This window comes from Cupressus sempervirens, chromosome 6 (assembly GCF_028749045.1).
Source record: "Cupressus sempervirens isolate cs-2001-9-10 chromosome 6, ASM2874904v1, whole genome shotgun sequence".
NCBI lineage: Eukaryota > Viridiplantae > Streptophyta > Pinopsida > Cupressales > Cupressaceae > Cupressus > Cupressus sempervirens.
The window spans coordinates 5281995-5299263 of NC_143123.1; the positions used below are offsets into that span (position 1 = coordinate 5281995).

The window sequence follows — 17269 nt, forward strand, 5'->3', positions numbered from 1 at the left end:
ATCTAAAACAAGGCAATACAAAGATCAAGCTTTGCATTTCTCTTCAAAGGTGTAGATATCAAAATCCTAGTAATGGAAACACCGGAGCTAAGGATGGAGAATGCAGCTATAACATCATCAAAAGAAAGGGCATTCCATCTAGTAGTCTAGAGTACATAGGAATATAGTAAATTTATGTGAAAAAAAATCAATGTACTTCAATATAATAGATGAACCACTTTCTTTTGATAGATAAAGGCACCTAAGAAAATTTTCTTCAGAAGGTAAAAGAAGTGTGAAAACAGAGTATGAATCATCCCAAAAAGTGAATATCTCATTACATCAGTGAGAAAAGTAATCCTAATCACAAACACATGAAGAAGGGAAAAAATCTATAAGGATGGAGGCTAAGATGAAAACTATAAACCTAACAGAATACAATATGCAAAAAATAAAAATAAAAACATTTATTTAAAAATGAAAAACAGACTACATATATTTATAATATTATTAATCTACCAACATGAATGATAGCAAGTATCATATCGTTAGCATACAATAAACAACAATCTTGATAATCAAGGACCCAAGTAGACAATTCAATCACAACAAGTATCTAAGTAAACAAAGATGTAACAAATTATTGCTCTAAGTACACCAATGATTTTCATTTTTGGTGATCTATAAGATTTTGATATAACTAATGCATAGAATCAATAATATTTCAATCTAGTGGATTTCAGAAATCAACTGTAAACAAGAAGAATCCATCACATCTATTTTGAGAAGCCTTGCTAAAATGTAAAAACAAGTTCAAAATTTTTACCAGGTTTAAGGTCACGGTGGAAATATCCATGATGATGAATATATGAAAGAACTTGGAACACTTGGAAGAACCAATACCATATTTTTGACTCAGGAAAAAACTTGAGTCTATCTTTTATTATCTGATACAGATTGTATTCCTATCCAGCAAATAGAAAATATCAAGGTCCTTACCAAATATTTTTTATGTTCTGTAACAAATTGCATTTCTGTGGAGCTACAATTAACAAGCATGAAATGAGATGGAAAAAAATGTATTAAAATAGTTGAACCTACCATATACTTGATGACAAAATATAAGTGATTATCTTGTCTTATAACCTCCTTGAGCTTTACAATATTGGCATGATTTAACTTGTGCAAAGACTGCATCCAAATAATAATTAATACCACTTGACTGACAGAATTATGCTTAATCAAAATTGACTAGAAAAAATAATAGTGACTTCAAAGAGTGAAGAAAAACATACTTTCACTTCTTTAAGATTCATACTTTCATCCCAAGAGTAATATTTTCTCTTCATTTTTTTAATAGCAACCTAAGACAACAAATACTAGCTTTTACAATCCAAGCAAATGCCCTACGAAAAAAGATACTAGAATCAAACTAGTTGTCTTGTATGTTCCCAAGATACCATCAAAATTGATGCCATAGACTGCTTACAATTTCATCAATCTACCTATTAATAGCCTTCAAAACATTTCCATATGTACCATCCTCTAATAGCTTGATTACCTTACACTTGCACCATAAAAATTTAGATGTCAATATTTATCAAGTTCATATTTAAATAATATGAATTTATCCAATTCATATTTAAATAATAAACAAGTGTTCAGTCCAATATCTTTGCTAGTTGTAGAATGAAATTCATGAACAAATTAGAATGATCCACCTTAAATCTTCTTTGAATAAATAGGAACTTATATATCATCTTGATGATTAGTCACCGCTCTATTTTGTTGTTGCAAGATGAGCAGATGGAGTTAATGGAACTCAAAAATGGATGTAAAAAATTTTATTGTTCAGTTAAAGATTATTCATAAAGGAAGAAAGATGATCCAAACAATACAATCTTGTGGCCTTCCATTCTTGAGATGTGCACAATCTTGACAGTCATACTGCTAAAAAAGCAACTTGGCATTCACCAACAGTTTAGAAACTAGTAGCCATTAACATGCGACCCACAATAGGAATTGAGTCTAAAACATGCTCCAAACAATATATGGCCTCTTCAAGTCATATCAATTATTTACTACTTGTGTGCATAATAATATTTATGTAAACATATTACAAATATACTTCCACTGTCCAATGGGAAGGGTGAAAGATCAAGTCTCCATGCATCAACTATTTTTTTAGTTCCAAAGCACACCTTTGTTTCCACCCTTTTTCTTTGAAAGTGTGAAAATGCTAAATTTGAAATGAAGATTTTAAAGCCCCAAGTGGCTCCCATGCTTACAACTATACAAGTTTTTTCTTCTCGACAAATTGTAGATTTACATGCTTTGTTCTTTTATTTAGTTATAGTAAATTTTGTAGTGATTAAGTACATATGACCCAAAATTATTTACGAAGGAGCAAAATAATATGCTATATAGATAGAATCATGAGGAAACACAACTCCTACATTAAGAAAAAATTAAAAGTATCCATGTTAGAAACAATTTCCACTCTCCACATATCATCAACCAATTTTCCAAAATAAGCCAAATAGTTACAAAATAAAGACCAACCCACATTGAAAAAATTAGGTACCAAATTCAAAGCTCACTACCTCAAATCTAAATCTAGAAATTGAAATAAAAATGTTTAAAAACAACAAAAAATCTATAGCATGTTCACAAACTATTATAGAAAGATGTCCAGTCCATCAAACTAGGTTTTGAATTGATATAGTCAGCAAAGCAAAAAACAAAAAATCCAAATTTTGACAAAATCATAGCCCCGAAAGTAACTTAACTAAAATTTAGAAAATTACCAGGGAGAATTCATCCTCTACTTTCAAAAAAAATAATGAACCACATGAAAATGAAAATAAAAGCGCAGCTAAGTTAAACTTATTAGCACTCCAAAAATGATAATAGTTGTCATTAGATTCTTGTTATCTTGCACTGTATACAAATAATATAAACTCAAGATTTTGAATACTCAAAATATTTTTATAATTGATAATCCACTAAAAATTGCATGATATTATTTACACTAACATTGCATCAAAGAAATCAATAACACAAAAGCAACATAGATAAAGAAACTTCAAAAATATACTATTTGTATTGTACTATAGTAAGAGCATTAATATTCATGTTAAATCATCTTCCATGGTCTCATAACAAATTAGGATTTAGGAAACATATCTAACTAAGGATGAGAAATAAAATTTGAATAGAACACCAATGTGCTTGAGATAAACAGAACATAATAAAACAACTTGTTCACGGTTGTAGCTCCATCCACAACACATAGATTGTAGCTCTGTGATTACATGAGCATCAAAGCATAAAGGATTTTGTCAGATGGTGTAGATGAAGTAGTAGCATTTGCCTTGGGATAAATTCTTGCAAAATGGAAGCATAGATAAATAATGTGAAATGTTTGATAGGATGCTTGAATGCAATGTGTCATCAAAAGCCATGGTTTCTGGATATGCACAAAATAGATATATTGAGAGAATATATTTGTTTAAGTTGCAATTGCCCTGGTAGATATGCATGCAAAATGTGGAATCATAGGTAAGGCGTTTGAACTATTTTATTGACTACCTACATGAAATGTCATCTGATGGCAAGCCAATATTATAGGATATGCATATTGATTTGTTGAATATATCTGCACATACACACACACACACACACATATGTATGCACATATGCATGTGTATATTTATATAAGAGAAAATGAGTTAAATATATGTGCTTTTCCAACATCTCTCATCTGTGCCAAAATGGAACCTTTGAAATGGTTTATAGAAATCTTTCAAACCATAAATGATAGAGAACTATTGTTGGATGTTGTTGCCATTAGCTTGGTAGACATGCATGCAAAATGTGGATTCATAGTCTACCTCTGCATAGTATAGCATGGTATAGTTAGTACTGTTACTACTACTACCACTACTATTGACTGACCTAGCCTCTTGCTACTCATGCTGGTAACTAAAGTATTATATGTAAGCCACTTCTACTACACAATGTATACAAGACCCTTCCTTTTCCTTTCCCCTTTCTTCCTCCTCCATTGAAAAAGATCACTGCAAAAACATAGATCACAAGGGCACAACAAAAGACAAAATATATATCCACTCTTGAATCATAAATGAATCAATGAAGGGAAAAACTAAGTGGCAGCATAAGTTATAAAACAACCAATCAAAATTTAATGACTTTTAATTCTTGTTCCATTCCCCCAACTCAACAAAAGCTTCCATTATGTAGCCCCTTGGTTTCTCTTTATCATTGATTTGTGTGTATGCAAGAAGGAGAGATAGAAGAGCCTGTTATCAGAATAACATATCAAATCCATGTACAACAATGAACTACATTGTTCAGTGCCTGGTCATTCATGACTTTATATTCTTACCTAGCTTGGAAAAATCCTAGCTATTTCTCATCAAATCCCACCTAGCTTTATACATCAAAACCTCACAAACTAGGAAACAAAAACCATAATCAGTGTCAACAGATATGCTAAATGAATATATGAATGCCATGGGAATGTTGTACAATTGGGGTAAGGGATTACAATTGTGTTGTAACTTAGTGCTGACAGTAAGTCAATACCAAAAAGATTGGTGCCACAAATTGTGCTGCTCAAATGTGACAAGGGTTATAGTGTTCTTAGGGTGTAATTGATGATGTTTTTGTACAGATTTTTCACAGTTTCAAGCAATTTCATTTTCAAATAAAATTAGGTTTCAAAAAATTTCATTTTAAATCACATAAACTAGGTTTCAAGAAATTACATTTTCAAATCACATAAACTTGAAGTAGTACACATCCTTACCTAGGTAGTGTACATCACATGTGGGCTTGCAGTGTTGATATTGTTGGTAGACATTATGGAATTTAGCTTTGCATAAACTGGAAGAAAGTTGGCAGAGATTGTAGAATTTAGCTTCGCATAAACTGGAAGAATGCTAGCATAGATTGTGGAATTAAGCTTCACATCTACCAATTGCATTTTCTTGAATATAATTATAAACACAAAAATACTATATATGTGTGTGCATACATATACATATATATTTATGTGTGTATGTATGCACATATGTATACATAGATGCAACACACATGCCCATATAAATCTACATAGGTACATGCGATTGAAGTGCATGCATGTATCCACATATATATCCCAATTTGTGCATATCCTACAATTATGGAATGCTATAAAACCACATTTCTTTGAGGAATTCCAATAAAAATGGTATACATCCATGTACACACATAGCTATATATATACATATAGATATTATATATGTACATGCATAAAAAAACATGCACACACACACACACACACACACACACACACACACACACACACACACACACACACACACACACACACACACACACACACACATACATACATGCCATGTGTATTCTTCCACAACTTGCATACATGTCCACTAGGCTAGTGGCAGTTGCAACATGCAACAAAATGTTTATTATTTATGCTTTGAGGGACATCTATACTCAAACTAAAGCTCACACTTTGGCACAAATAGTGAGGATGTTGGAAAATATTGTGAAATATTGAGACCTCCCAACTCATTTTCTTCAATATAAATCTAACTTGGTTGCATGGGTACGCATACCCAAGTATTGGGTACATGAACCCCAAGTACCAAGTACTCATTGGAGAGCATCATAGCTAAGGACCTTAATTAAGATTTCTAATTTTGTTTTAGTTTCTTTTTTTTGCATCAGCCTATTGTTTATTAAGCTTAATTCAATATGTAATCAATTTGAAACTTTGATATAATACTGATTAACAGAAAAGTCTACCATTCGTAGAACTTGCAGAGTGCATGTACCCAAGTATCCATACATAAGTACTAGTTACGAGTACCCCAAGTACAAAGTACTCATAGGAGAGTATCATATCTAAGGACTTTGATTAAGATTTCTAATTTTGTTTTAGTTTTTTGTTTTCACATCAGCCTGTTGTTTATCGAGCTTAATTCAATACGTAATCAGTTTGAAACATTGATACAATACTGATTAATAGTAAACTTTATCACTTGTATAACTCATAGAGTGCAAGGTAGTCTACAAGTGTCATTTTAAAACATTCAATGTTCATTTCATTTTCATGAATGCATGTTTTCCCATATATATCCATCTCTGTTGAGGCATTTTGTTAAACATTATATGCATATATTTACAAGTACATATATAAATACACATGCATACACACATCAATAAGTATATACGTACGTATATACATATATATTCATGCATGCATGCATGCATATATACATACATATATATATATATATATATATATATATATATATATATATATATATATATATATATATATATATATATATATATATATATATATATATATATATATATATATATATATATATGGTTACATACATGCATTATACATGTGTGTACATACTACATACATATACTAACTCCAAAAAAAAGTGTCACTAAAAACATGGCAAGTGGTACACAAACTCTGTCATGCTATCAACAAAGTCGATGAGAAAATAATGGCTAGACTTTGGACTATCAAATAAGTTCATAACCCTACGAAAGAAAAATTATTTTTAAAATGAGATGAACCAAAGCCTATCTCTCTAGAGCTGCTGCTCAAATCTATTTCCAATAAATGAGAAGTAGATCTAAAAATATTAAGGTTCTAGAGCTACTAGATTCTTGAGCTCAAGAGACAATTTTTGTAGCTTCTGAATGAAAATATGGATATTAGTTAAAAAAAAATTTCAAGCAAAAGGTTAAGATTGTTACACACTAATAGAAAGTTGTTTGCCCTAGTATGAGAAATATAATAAGGTGTTAGTTACTGTTAAAAAAGGTGATGCCATTTAATATTTCTTGCCATGGAGGATGGTATTAAGCAATGTGATAGTAGTAGTAGTAATATTAAATATTGTGAAATATATATTCCAATATTATGAACCTAATCATATGAAAACTTAAAAAGTAGAACATAAAGATATGCTTGTGATTTGTAAAATGAAAAAGAAGGTGACTACTGATACAAATTATGGATGTCAAACAAGAGGAATTTGTTTAGATAATGTCAAACTTCATAACCTAAGTAAGGATTCACAAAACAATCCTTACATGTCACTTAGGAGTGTTATGCTACTCATACTCTTTTAGAGTTAAGAGAACCACAAAGCTTTGTGCCAAGTACCTAGATCAGTCGTTCCTTGGGCTGCTTTGCTAAGTATTAAGAGAACCACAAAGCTCTAGTAGAAAGTATCCTCTATTTACAATGGTTGACCCTAGACTACTAGTTGTTTTCTCTGCAACCAAGATCATTGATTTAGTTTTCTTTGAAACATGAGACCATTTTGGTTAGCATTCATCCTGGGTAGGCCAAAATGGGAACTGCATTTTCAAAAAATAGATTTGCTGAAAACACTTCAAAAACTTTCAAGAAAATTAAATTAATATTATAAAGCCAAATTATGTAGACTTTTTTGGCATCTTCCCCCCTATGCCAAAATGGGAGCTCTAGGGTAGGTAAAATGGTGAAATGCCAAAATGGGAGCTTAGTCCCCTATGGTAAAATGGCACCTTGGGAACATGGTATGGATATCAAGAAAAGCATAGAGGTTAATGGTGGAAGTCTCCCTCTCCAACCAATAGAATCCTATCAAATTGGCAACTGTGCATCAAGATGGTCTACAATGGGAATATCTCTATAGAAATTTGGTGTATAAAGAACCTATAGTTATAGTATGTCTATATAGCATTGCTACATGTGCCCCTATTGTTGGGTTAGTTGAAATCATTATGTAACTTCATTGTTTTATGCTTAAACCTCAATTGGTAAGCATGTAATCATTGTGAATTGTTGCCACCTAACATGTGGCTCTTGGTCCTATTGGATACAATTGGTTAATTGAGTGTTGTCTTTGATATTACACAAATGTCATATCAGTCATCAGACAGAGTCTATCGAGCTCAGAAGGTAAGCATAGTCATTTACAGAGTCTACCAAGCATTGCTGAATATTACATTGTAAAGATAGCTTCTACCAAGCTAACTTGGTTAATGAAGGAAGTTTAGTACTCACCGAGCCCACTCGGTGATTGAAGGAAACTATGACAAAGTGTTTACCAAGATGGAAAGATAAGCAAAGAAAAGTTAGTGTTTACCGAGCTGAGAAGGTAACCAAAGAAAAGTTAGTGTTTACCGAGCTGGGAAGGTAACCAAAGAAAAGTTAGTGTTTACCGAGATAGGAATGTAAGCAAAGGAAAGTCAGTGCTTATCGAGTTCACTTGGTGTCCAAAGGGAATTTGGCAAAAACAATTTCTACTGAGCTCACTCGTTCATCTATACTTATCGAGTTCTCCTGGAAATTGAAGGGATGTCACAGAGTTTGCTGTATTAACTGAGCTCAATCGATTAACACAGGAATTATTTTTTGAACAGTATTAACCAAGCAATGTCGGCCAGTAAAGGGATTTGTTGGTCTGTAATTCTTAGCCGACTAAGATAATTTGTAAGGTATATATAAAAGATCAAGTTGTGAATTCGATATAAGAAAGAATTTGAATGCATAAGAGTGAGAATATTGAACATATAAGAAAATGTTTAATGAAGGATCAGATGCATTGAAGGAGCTGCAAAGTTGTATGTGATCAGTAAGGATCCAGTCAAGCATAACAGAGATTTGCAATTAGAAAAGATAAGTTGCACATTATATTAGGTCACTTCATTGTTTCTTTCTAATCATTGTAACAGTGAACTCAAAATCTCTTGATAGAGTGGGTTTAACGACCCTATTGTAAATCCTCTAACAAGGTGACAGTTCAGTTGAATTGTTCTAAATACCTCTAGCAAGGCCACTCCTAACAGGGTGATTAAATCCTCTAATCGGGTCACACCAAACAGTGTGTTTTATAACCTTTAATAGGGTTGGCTCCTAATAGGGCTCACTTCAGAAGAGTGAAAAACAGTAACTAGTTACATTAGTGGTTTTTCCCATATTGGGTTTCCACGTTAAATCTGGTGTCTTTAGTGTTCATGATTGCTGAATTGTTTTGGTTACCAGTTCTTAATAATTATTAGTATTTACTGCATTATCAAGTTTCAGTAATCTGTAACCAAGATCAAGATTTTAGACATCTAAGGGACTGTGAAATGTTTTTTTGGTAACTGATTCACCCCCTCCCCCTCTCAGTTACTCCATTCTCATTTCCAACAATTGGTATCAGAGCTTTTGGTACTTGCAGGAGAAGATTTCAAGGATCTAAGCAAAAGATCAGGATGTCTTACAAAAGAGAAATTCCAAAACTTAATAGAGATAACTTCTCATCATGGCAAGGACTGATGAAACTTCATCTGACTACTGTTGGTGATATTGGACTGAAATACCTTGAAGAAGAATATGAAGAACCTTCTGGCACACTGTCAGTCAATGATATTGCTGAAAAGAAAAATCACAACAACATGATGATAGACATAGCATCTGCTCTCAACTATGAAGAATTTGATGACATTAAGGACTGCAAAACCACCTTTGACATGTGGAACAAGCTAAAAGAAATCTTTGGAGGGGATGACAATGTGAGAAGAGCAAAAGCAGAAAGTCTAAGAGGACAATTTGATCAAATGAAGATGAGAGAGGATGAAAACATTGCAAAGTATGTTGAAAGAGTTAAAGCATGTGTAAGTGCAATCAGGGCAGCTGGTGGTGACATCAAAGGAGAAACAGTTGTAAGCAAAGTTCTCAGAACCTTGCTTCCCATTTATGCAATTAGAGTGTCTGCAATTCAGGAAAGAAGATGTGAAGAAAATCATCAGATAAATCTTGAGGCCATAGTTGGGAGATTAACTGCATTTGAACTAGATAACTTTGACAACTATGTTCCAGCTTCCAAGAACATGGAATCAGCATTTGAGGACAAACTTTCACTCAAGGAGAAAAACAAAAAGAAACTTCAGCCAGAAAGTGAAGATGAATCAGATCTAAGCTCAGACAGTGATCTTGAAGTAATTGAAGCTCTTCTAGCAAGAAAATACTCTAGAGGCAGAGGAAAATATAAAGGTAAAGTTCCTCTAATATGTTTTTCATGTGAAGAAATTGGTCATATTGCAGCTAGGTGCCCGAACAAGCAGAACAATGATGAAAAGAAGGATCATAAATGGAATAACAAGAAAGATTTCAAATCATTCAAGAACAAAGGTAAGAAATCATGTTTCATGGCTGAAAATTCTGAAGATTCTGATGATAGTGAGGATGAAATTGTTTATATTGCTGTTAAAGATGATTCTGACAATGATGAGGAAGATAAAATTGCTCTTATCTCTCATATAAGTAAGAATGATACATGGATTATAGACAGTGGTTGCTCACATCATATGACTGGTGATAAAACTAAGTTTGATCAGTTTGAAGATTATGATGGTGGCAGTGTAAGGTTTGGTAATAATGAACCTCGTTTCATAAAAGGAAGAGGAAGAATCTGTCTAACCAAAGAACTTGTTTGTAACAATTCCTATTGGGTTGAAGGTCTCAAACATAATTTGCTAAGTGTGGCACAGTTACTCAATACTGGATTCAAGGTGGAATTCATGCATGGAAAGGCAAGACTGTTGAATGAGCAAGGAAAACTGATAGGATCTGGCACCCAAACTAAAGGTAACTTATTCTATCTAGAACTTGGTGAATGCTCATGTCTTATTGCTCAAATTGAAGAGAGTTGGTTATGGCATAAAAGGTTGTGTCGTGTCAATTTTGATAATCTGATAAAAATAAGCAAATTAAAGAAAGTAAGAGGCATTCCTAACATTAAGAAACCTGAGGTTGGTCTATGCAAGAACTGTCAGATTGGTAAAATGGGAAGGACTAGTTTTAAAAGTAAAAACTATCAATCTGAAGATATATTAGAAATTGTGCATACTGATTTATGTGGACCTATTGGAATAGAAAGCTATACTGGAGAGAAATTTTTTATTCTCTTTGTTGATGATTACTCAAGAATGATGACTGTCATGTATCTAAGAAATAAATCAGAAGCATTCGAAAAATTTAAATGGTATTTGGCAAGAGTAGAAAAAGAAACAGGGAAAAGACTAAAATGTTTAAGGTCAAACAGAGGTGGTGAATTCATTTCACATGAATTCAATAACTTTTGCATTGAAAGAGGTATTAAAAGATAGGTTTCGGCACCAGGAACTCCAGAATAAAATGGAATAGCTAAAAGAAGAAATAGATCTATTATGGATTGTGCAAGAACCCTGATGATAGAAAAGAACATTGCTATCAAATACTGGAAGGAAGCCATCAGCACTGCAGTTCATACATTAAACCGAGTACAGCTGAAAAAGGACTCATTCAAGACTCCCTATGAATTATGGTATGGCCACAAACCCAATGTAAGTTATCTGAAAGTATTTGGAAGCAAATGTTATATTTTGAAAGAATCTAGAAAAGGAAAATTTGATGTAAAAGGTGATGAAGGAATATTTTTGGGATATTCTTGAAAAAGCAAAGCATATAGATGTTTAAATCTATCCACTCAAAAGGTCATAGAAAGTGCACATGTGAAAATTGATGATTTTGCAGACAAATCAGAAGAAGAAAACAAAAAGGTACCTGAAGACTACAAGAGATTTGTTTACATTGAACCAAATACTATACCAAGTATACCATTCACTCAAGAATCCTCAACTCCTGAGTCTTCAGTAACCAAGTTGCAAATAGTTCAAACTGAGCGTCAGCAACTTTCAGACACTACCGCGCAAGTGTCTACCGAGTTTGAATCAACCAAGCCAATATCTACTGAGCCAGAACAACAAGAATTTGAAGAACATAAGGATAATAATGAAATTCATTCAAGAGGCAAGGAACCAGTATTAGCAAAATATGTCAGAAGACATCATGCACCAGATCAGATCATTGGAGACAAATCTGAAGGAACCTTGACAAGAAGTAAGTTGAAAAATACTTGTTTACTTTCTATTTTGAACCTAGAAGTATTAAGGATGCACTGGCAAATGATAGTTGGATTGAGGCAATGAATGAGGAAATAGAACAGATAGAGAAAAACAAGACATGGACTCTTGTACCCAGGCCCAAAGACAAGAATATAATTGAAACCAAGTGGGTATTCAGAAACAAGTTGACTGAAGATGGTAAGGTATCCAGAAACAAAGCTTGATTGGTATGCAAAGGATACTCACAAGAAGAAGGTATAGATTATGGAGAAACTTTTGCTCCTGTTGCAAGATTGGAAGGAGTCAGAACCTTACTTGCATATGCTGCTCACAAAGGATTCAAAGTTTATCAGATGGATGTCAAGTCAGCATTCCTCAATGGAATACTAGATGAAGAAGTTTACATTGAACAACCTGAAGGTTTTGTTGATTCAGATAAAAGGAACATGGTCTGCAAATTACACAAGGCACTGTATGGTCTGAAACAAGCTCCTAGAGCATGGTATGAAAGATTGCATAATTATTTTATTCAGATTGGTTTTCAAAGAGCTAATGATAATAGTAGCTTGTATATAAAGGAAGGTCCAGATAATAAGATTGTCGTGGCAGAAATATTTGTAGATGATACTGTTTTCACAGGGCATAATGATCTTTGCAAAGAATTTTCAAAAAAAATGAACAAGGAGTTTGAAATGTCTATGTTTGGTGAGATAAAATTCTTTGTTGGTCTTCAAATCCAACAGAATAAAAATGGCATCTTCATCACTCAGTCAAAATACATCAAGGAGATATTGAAAAAGTTTGGTATGGAGGACTGTAAACCTGTTGGTACTCCCATGTGTACTGGATTGAAACTTACAAAAGATGATGAATCCAAAGAGGTAGATCAAACATTGTATAGATCTATGATTGGAAAATTGTAGTATGTAGTTCATACCAGGACAAATATTGTTCTTGCAGTTGGTATTGTTGCAAGATTTTCAGCAAAACCAAGAGAAACTCACCTGATGGCGATCAAGAGAATAATGAGATATTTGAAAGGAACTGAAGATTATGGGCTATGGTACAAATTTGGAGGTAATTTAGATTTGAAATTTTTTACTGATGCTGATTGGGTAGGGAATCTTGATGACAAAAAAAGCACAAGTGGAGGAGCATTCTTTCTTGGAAAGAGATTGGTTTCTTGGACAAGCAAAAAATAGAATTGTACATCCCAATCCACAGCAGAGGTAGAGTATGTTGCTGCAGTAGTAAACTGTTCCAACATTGTTTGGTTTAAACAATTATTACAAGGAATGAAGATGGAAATCAAAGAACCAGTTATTATGTTTTGTGACAATACTAGTGCAATCAACATATCCAAGAATCCAGTAATGCATTCCAAGACCAAGCACATAGCAATAAAATATCATTTTGTCAGAGAATTGGTGCAGGACAAGGAGATCAGACTAGAATATGTGCATACAAAGGAACAAATTGCTGACATATTCACAAAGCCATTACCTAAGGATACATTCTTGTATCTCAGAGGTAAGTTAGGGATCACTCCCCTATTTGAAGTTCACTAAAATAAAGTTTGAAGTGATGCATCAACCTATGACAAGTTGAAAATCAATCAAGTTGATGCAGCAGAGTATTGAAGTCATTGCATATGAATCTGTACATAAGGTACACTATAATCCAGTTGAGAAGTACTTTTGGCATACGAAAAGAGCTTTTACTGTGTTATATTATCTTTGGCATGTGTTGTCAAAGAGGGAGAGTAAAACTGTAATACCTATTCTAAAATTTGTAAGCATTTGTATCTTTTTGTTATACAATTCCTTCACAGAGGGAGATTACTAAAAGAGGGAGAAGTTTCTATCTAAAAGGGAGAAGTATTACGTTGACTTATAGTGCTGCACTAAGAGAAGGACTTGTTTTCAAATTTCATTCTGCTATGACATGTTGTGTTGCCATCAATGCCAAAGAGGGAGATTGTTGGATACAATTGGTTAATTGAGTGTTGTCTTTGATATTACACAAATGTCATATCAGTCATCAGATAGAGTCTATCGAGCTCAGAAGGTAAGCATAGTCGTTTACAGAGTCTACCAAGCATTGCTGAATATTACATTGTAAAGATAGCTTCTACCGAGCTAACTTGGTTAACGAAGGAAGTTTAGTACTTACCGAGCCCACTCGGTGATTGAAGGAAACTATGACAAAGTGTTTACCAAGCTGGGAAGATAAGCAAAGAAAAGTTAGTGTTTACTGAGCTGAGAAGGTAACCAAAGAAAATTTAGTGTTTACCAAGCTGGGAAGGTAACCAAAGAAAAGTTAGTGTTTACTGAGATAGGAAGGTAAGCAAAGGAAAGTCAGTGCTTACCGAGTTCACTCAGTGTCCAAAGGGAATTTGGCAAAAATAGTTTCTACCGAGCTCACTCGGTCATCTATACTTACCAAGTTCTTCCGGTGATTGAAGGGATGTCATAGAGTTTTCTGTATTAATCGAGCTCAGTCGGTTAACATAGGAAATATTTTCTGAACAGTATTAACCAAGCAGTGTCGGCCAGTAAAGGGATTTGTTGGTTTGTAATTCTTAGCCGACTAAGATAATTTGTAAGGTATATATAAAAGATCAAGTTGTGAATTCGATATAAGAAAGAATTTGGATGCATAAGAGTGCAAATATTGAACATATAAGCAAATGTTTGATGAAGGATCAGATGCGTTGAAGGAGTTGCAAAGTTGTATGTGATCAGTAAGGATCCAGTCAAGCATAACAGAGATCTGCAATCAGCAAAGATAAGTTGCACATTATATCAGGTCACTTCATTGTTTCTTTCTAACCATTGTAACAGTGAACTCAAAATCTCTTGACAGAGTGGGTTTAACAGCCCTATTGTAAATCCTCTAATAAGGTGATAGTTCAGTTGAATTGTTCTAAAGACCTCTAGCAAGGCCACTCCTAACAGGGTGATTAAATCCTCTAACTGGGTCACACCTAACAGTGTGTTTTGTAACCTTTAACAGGGTTGGCTCCTAACAGGGATCACTTCAAAAGAGTGAAAAACAGTAACTAGTTACATTGGTGGTTTTTCCCATATTGGGTTTCCACGTTAAATCTGGTGTCTTTAGTGTTCATGATTGCTGAATTGTTTTGGTTACCAGTTCTTAATAATTATTAGTATTTGCTGCATTATCAAGTTTCAGTAATCTATAACCAAGATCAAGATTTTAGACATCTAAGGGACTGTTAAATGTTTTTGTGGTAACTAATTCACCCCCTCCCCCTCTCAGTTACTCCATTCTCATTTCCAATGGGTCCTAGCTTTAAGAATGATACAGATAATTCTACATGTGCCTGGAAATCAAACATCAATGGTGTTAATAGCCTCAATGGAAGCAAGGTGTTGTCGACCCAAAATCTAATAAAGAGTAAAAATCAAGCTCGTGATGATTTCTTAGCTCATTTGTATCAAACTCTTCTTACATTGACTTCTAATGTAGGCTATGAGTATGTTGATACAAGGTTGTACTATAGGCTTTGGTTTCTCACCTTGTAAAAATTGATTCAGGTATTACTACTATTGGGAAGTAAGTGTTTGACATTATTTTCAATGACATTAATTTACACCTAATAGATATCTTCAATGGAGTAGGAAGCTTCACTACATTTCATTGGTTGCAAACTGCTCACAAATTTACCAAACCAACAATGAGCATAATGTTAGCACCTCTTACTAGAACTCCAATAATTAGTGGGGTTGAGAACTATGCATTGATTCCAATGGATTTCACAATAGAAACATTAGAAGTTTTAACTATGAAAGCATTAAAAGAATCTTTTCAAAATCATGATTGAATGTGATGTAATGGAGATCCATGTGCTCCTTCTACATGGAATTTATGGCACTAATAAAGATAGCTCTACTCTTGTTATAATGTGCTTTGATCTTGGGAGTCAAGGTTTAAAGGTTTAGATTTTCATTAATGAGAAAATGACCACTTTCTCAACCTTGATAAGCCTAAACTTGAGCTCTTACAGTTTGAAAGGTAGTATTTTTTTTGAGCTTGGACAGGTATCTCTTAGAAAAGGGGATTTGTCGAATAAACACAGGGATGATTCTGAATAGTCTAGGCTTTTGACAACTTTAGTTGGTATTACTTAATGGCAATGAGATCGAAGGATGAGTCCCTAAGTCTTTGGAGGTCATTCAATGATGGATCCATCATCTTAGAACACACTAGAACAATCAATCTTAAAACATTGCATTATTTGTGTTTTAGTAGTTCTAGGCATATCAATGAAAGAATCAATGGAAGTGGCTATATTAAAAGGCATTTCAAACAACTAGTTATTCCCTTTGTGTAATTGGGTGTGAAAAGTAGAAAATGATGATTATAGAGGTGCACTCCACAATGCGTAGGGTTTGTGTCATCGTAAGTGCTTAGTCATTGAAGTCAAATTTATTGTAGTAAACTTTAGGAATGTCCCCCTTAGTCAACCAACACCAGAAGAGGAGGTCCTACCCTCCTCAATAATTGGTCCTAAAGGGTGCTACTTGGTCACAATGTGGTAGGTTTTGGCCCTAAGTTTGACATCCCCAGCACTCAAGAAGAGACCTACCTTAAGAGATTTGGTACAAATGCCCTCAATTGTCCTTAGGTTACTACCAAAAAACCCGAATCTAGTTCTAGAAAACAAAAAATAAAATTACTTTTAGGCCATCCCATAATTGAAAACAACCAAGTACCTAGATTAGTCACTCCTTTTTGGAAGGGGATAATGCTTGGTCACATAACTTATTTCTTATTCTCTTGTATAGACCATTCCTATGCATAGAAAGTGAGTTCTACCATTTTCACTTTAAAAGGACCATAAAGAAGCTACTAATACTATCATCAACCCACATGGCTAAATGAAAATCAAAGCTAAATAGTGAAATGATAATTAATATATTTAACATAAAGCATCCAAGTTGAAATCACCATATCCAATTTGTGTAGAAGTTATTACTACTCTCTAATAATTATAAATCTAGTTCAATAAGATTCTTTATGATCAACATTATACAATTCTTCGGTTTAGAAATAGTTGTAAGCTAGTGCTTATAGTCAAAATGATGAAGACAGATTTTAGTGTGTCTCTATCAGATTACTCTAATAGAATAAATTAATCAGTGTAATAAATTTAACAAGATAGAATGCAAAATAAGTATTATTTAAACAACAACACATAAGAAGGTAGGTTTGAGTTCTCCTTTCAGAAGTCTACTGATGAATCAGACAATCAAGGAAAATATTACAAAAAGCTAGTCCATGA

At 33.5% G+C, this 17269-nt stretch overlaps 1 pseudogene; it reads left to right on the forward strand.

Annotated features, from left to right (window-relative positions):
* The window catches only part of LOC149550709 (uncharacterized), a 61301-nt pseudogene extending 45134 nt beyond the window's left edge, over positions 1–16167 (forward strand).
* The last annotated feature ends 1102 nt before the right edge of the window (positions 16168–17269 follow it).